Source organism: Pinus tabuliformis, chromosome 6, assembly GCF_031772625.1.
Source record: "Pinus tabuliformis cultivar Carrire ecotype Pingquan chromosome 6, CPIR1, whole genome shotgun sequence".
Taxonomy (NCBI): Eukaryota; Viridiplantae; Streptophyta; class Pinopsida; order Pinales; family Pinaceae; genus Pinus; species Pinus tabuliformis.
Window position 1 is genome coordinate 105022858 of NC_142292.1, and position 5146 is coordinate 105028003.

The 5146-nt window shown below is 40.2% G+C and overlaps 1 pseudogene; it reads left to right on the plus strand.

The window, feature by feature from the left end:
* Positions 1-244: 244 nt before the first annotated feature.
* LOC149257481 (dynamin-related protein 3A-like) lies at positions 245-4834 on the plus strand (annotated as a pseudogene).
* Positions 4835-5146: the final 312 nt, after the last annotated feature.

Below are 5146 nucleotides of genomic sequence, written 5' to 3' on the forward strand. Positions count from 1 at the left end.
AATCACATATCAATAGTCTGCAGTAAATTCTCCTTCTGTATCCCACATTGCTTCTCCTCCGCATACACCTCCTCATACTCCTCCAACAACCCCCCGACCAAATCCGCCAAGAGCGATGGCCGCTCGGTTTGTACCTCTCGCTCTGCCTCAATTTTTGAATGACATGCCCGCAGATTATCAAAGAAAAATTCCTTTGTTTGATGGCACACCTCAGAATATCACAGCTCAGCAACATGTCGACAAAATGATCGACTTCTTCGATCTCCATGAGATTGATGAAGAGAATGTGACCATGAGGTTATTCGTGCAAACCTTTGGTGGAGAGGTAAGGAAATGGTTCAGAGCTTTTCCGGCCAGAAGTGTTCCTACAATAGAAGATCTGAAGAGACAGTTTTTGGAACGTTGGGAAGTAAAGAAAGATCCGCTGCAAATCAAATCTGAATACACTAAGATCAAACGAAATGCTGGAGAATCCATTCAAGACTATTGCATTAGATTTAATGCGGTGTATAATGAAATTCCAGATGATTTAAAACCAACTAGAAAATCAGCGTTTCTTAAGTTCCTGGATGGTTTTGATCCGAACATGGCTTATCAATTAAGGGAGAGAGATCCAACTACCTTAGAAGAAATGCAGAAAATTGCCGTTAGTGTTGAGGCAAATTTGAATGATAAGAGAGCCAGAATGAAAGTCGAGAAGAAAGTCTCAATAAAAGAAGAAGCCTCTACATCAGACCAAGTTCTCTGCAAGGTAGAAAAGATGATTGAAAGGTTAGCACTTGATAAGCCGGAACCACAGATTCGAAATCCAAATTTCCGTGGCCAGCAGCAGCCACAATTCAGGATCAAACAGCGTGAGCAGCGAGCACAAGAAACGGCAACACAACAGCAGCAAGTAAAGACACCTCTTCAGCAGAATTTTGTTGGTCAAGAATCAGATGATGAAGATAATGTAGTTGGGGAAGAAAATCACTTCTTTACTCCTGATGATATGCCCACATTTATCACTGAAGATGATGAAAATGCAGCAAGTTCAGCAGTACAGCATGATGCAGATTTTATCTTGGCAAACGATACAGTTCTCGAGGAAGAGTCGGATGAGTATCAGAGAGGTTATATGCATGCTTTGTCTGCCCAGCAGTGTCAGTATTCACTTAGAAACAGAAATGTTCTCATCAATCCAGTCCAGAAAAGAAAAGAAGTTCCAACATCCAAAGATGAAACACTGGCCGCACCAAAGAAAGGAAAAGAGAGTGTTGATCCTATGACTAGCAAGCCTCCACCAACAAATGAAAGGGTAAATCAGCCCATTGTATCAAAGGATAAACCTGAAAAGAAAGATGTTCCAGCCAAAGAGGTGGAAAAGACTTCTGCTTTTAGTTTAGAAAATGAAATTTCTAAGTTGAAGGTATCCATTCCTTTGATTGAGCTCATGAAAAACAACAGCTATAGAGGTCAAGTCTCCAAAATTCTGAATTTTGACCCAATGTCTAATATGGTGAGTGTGGAGGATGATCAACCGGAATTGATTTTTGGACTAGCATTGAGTGGTGAGTCTGAAGTACCTCCCTTTTATATCAGTTTGAGAGTGCATGAGTTTGTGTTGCATAATGCTATGTTTGATTCCGGTGCCTCCCACAATATTATGCCGAAAGCTATCATGGAGAAGTTGGGTTTGGACATCACCAGGAAATACCATGATCTCTACTCATTTGATTCTAGCAGGGTGAGATGTATTGGGCTTATTAAAGACTTAGTTGTAAGTTTGGATCAGATCCCCGCAAAGAATGTCTTGATGGATGTTGTCGTGGCTAACATTCCTCCCCGCTTTGGTATGCTCCTTTCCAGATCTTGGGGAGAAAAATTGCAAGGAACAATACAACTTGATTTCTCCTATGCAACGATTCCCGTGTTTGGCCAAATGAGAAAATTGTACCGGGAACAGAAAATGAAATACATGATCACCAGCAAGGAGAAACCAATTAATCATCCGGTTAATTATGTACATACATATCTAGAGTCTTTTGTTTTGTATTCAGATAGTTTCAATGATATTGATAGTTAGTTAGTTGTAGCAGATGATATTCCAGAAATAGCAGAGAATTTCAGAGACGTTTTGAAGAAAGAACGACAAGAACAGCAAAACACCATTGAGCAATCAGCTGGAGGTAATGGACGGCAAGCAGAAAAAATACAGCAAACAGCATTTCAGCACTTGGCAGAAGAGGAAGATGGTTTGTGGACCATGGATTTTGATGGAGCAGTGGGCAATGATGGTGCTGGGATTGGTATTTGGGTACGTAGTCCTTTTTCTGCTTCAAACAAAGTGCCTAGTAATGTGTGGGTATGTTCTTACAAGCTTGCTTTTGATTGTTCAAACAATGAAGATGAATACGAAGCTTTGATTGCTGGCCTGAAAATTCTAAGAAAGCTGAATGCTAAGAGGATTTCAGTATATGGCGACTCCGAGTTGGTGATCAAGCAAGTTAAAGGCGAATATCAAGAAAAACATCTTCGGATGCAGGCATACCAGAATGATGTTCTAGATATCCTGAAGGTGTTTTCAGATTATACATTGACGTGTGTGGCTCGTATTCAAAATAGCATTGCAGATGCACTTGCTAAGGAAGCCAGCAATTTGAAGATTCCTATGAACTCAAGCAATAAATTTGAAATTCATGTGAAGCACCGTCCGACTATCCCGGACAATCAGAGACATTGGCAAGTTTTCCAAGATGATGAGGAGATTAATGATTTTCTGCAAAACAAAGGTAAGTTCAAGGATACTTCAATGGATGTAGAGCATGATGATGGTAAAGATAATGTGCAAATAAATCAAATGGAAGTGTTGCAGCTCAAGGATAATGTGATTCCTAAAGGCTTGATACCTTTAGAGGAGCTCTTTGATCATGATGACGTAGCCCGCAAACCGACATTGCAGCCAACGGAAAAGGGAGTTGAAGACGTGAATCTTGGAACAGCTGAGCATCCGAAGTGTTAGACTCCGTCTTGTATGTCAGTGTGAGATTGATTCTTCTTCAAAACCCTGTGCTGAAGAAGAAATCATTAAATGTGGTTTTTTAGAATATGTATCAAATTCTCCAGCTCTTCAAAAGGCAGCAGCTTCCTCAGCTCCTATCTCTGCAAAAGCACAAACAGAAGAAAACAAAACATCATCAGCAATCAGAGGCAAAGCAAGTTACAAGCTATTTGGAGAGGTCTCACTGGAAATCCCAAACAAACTTCATTGTCACAGCTATTGAATCAAATGATTGTGTTAGCGTTGGGAATGCCCTGCGTCTTATTGATCAGAGGAATGTGATCCGAGGTGATTTTGTGCTTGTTAGTAGTGACACTGTGAGTAATATGTCTTTGAGGCAAGAGTTCATTCTGAGCAGCATGCATACAAGCCTCCATTGATAATTTCTTGCAATCTAGAAGCCGGCATATACTTTCGCTTTTACTAAGCTCAGGGTGTTCCTTAAGGTATATATCAATCGCTCTGTACAAATCATCATGAACTGGGCGTGCGAAATCGGGTATAGCTTCTGCAAAAATGGTGAATCTTGAAATTAATAGATTTGCATCTCGAGCAATCTCTGCCAAATATGCATCAATCAGCTTTGCAACTTTAAGCTTTGAGCTGTGTGCTGCAGAAGATGATCTTCTGCTCTCTACAAAGTCCAGGCTGAGACAGAGAAGGAAGTGGGGTTAAACAAGGGTGTATCTGACAAGCAAATCAGGTTAAAAATATTTTCTCCAAATGTCCTCAATATAACATTGGTCGACTTACCTGGGATAACAAGGGTTCCAGTGGGTGATCAACCTTCAGATATAGAGGCTAGAATCAGAACAATGATTCTATCATGCATTAAGCACGAGACGTGCATCATCCTAGCTGTTTCTCCTGCAAACTCTGATTTGTCAAATTCAGATGCCCTTCAGATGGCAAGAATGGCTGACCCAGATGGATCTCGAACCATCGGTGTGATAACAAAGCTCGATATTATGGACAGGGGAACTGATGCTCGTAACTTCCTTCTTGGAAATGTTGTCCCCCTTCGACTTGGCTATATAGGGATTGTAAATCGCAGTCAAGAGGATATTATTGCAAACAAAAGCATTCGAGATGCACTGGCTTATGAAGAAGAATTTTTCCGCAGTCGGCCAGTGTATCACAGTTTAGCTGATCGATGCGGTGTTCCCCAGTTAGCAAAGAAGTTGAATCAGATTTTAGTACAGCATATCAAGGCAATCTTACCAGAATTGAAAGCTCGAATAAATAGCCAAATGGTTAGTGTTGTGAAGTAACTTTCTTCCTATGGCGAGACCATAGATTCCAAATATTTAATTCAATTGTGGATGGTAAAAGTGAATAGATGGCAACAGCAGAGTTGTATGGAGGAGTAAGGATTCATTATATATTTCAGTCTATTTTTGTTAAGTGCTTAGAGGAAGTTGATCCTTGTGATGATATCACTGATGAAGATATCTGAATGGCTATTCAAAATGCTACTGGCCCAAAAAATGCTTTGTTCATTCTCGAGGTTCCTTTCGAAGTTCTAGTAAGAAGGCACATTTTTCGTTTATTAGATCCAAGCCTTCAATGTGCTCGTTTTATTTATGATGAGTTGGTAAAGATAGCTCATCAATGTGAAACAGTCGAGCTACAACGGTTTCCTGCTTTATGTAAGAAGTTGTAGGGATCTTTTTACAGGAAGGTCTGGCTCCTGCGGAGAGTATGATTGAAAATCTTATTGCCATGGAGATGGACTATATCAACACTTCGCATCCATCATTTATGGGTGGCAGAATTTCCTTTATTAAAGGATAGTTGACTCATTTGTAGGCTACGACTACATGACATTTCCAAGTTTTATGAAGAATCATTAGATTGAGAGATTCTATGAGTATTTTCAGGCAGATAAGAGCATTCAACGAATACAATTGGCATAATATGCACAATTGTGAAATTGTTAAAGATTTCAAACAGAAAGCGAAGGTGAAAAGTAAAGGACCAAACACCACGAAGACATTGACCACAACAGAAAAATAGGAACCGATCTCCTACTAAGGACTTCAGTTAATGATTCAACAGGATCTGCGCTCCAGTTTGTCGATCATCAGAGGATTTTTAGAGGGACGC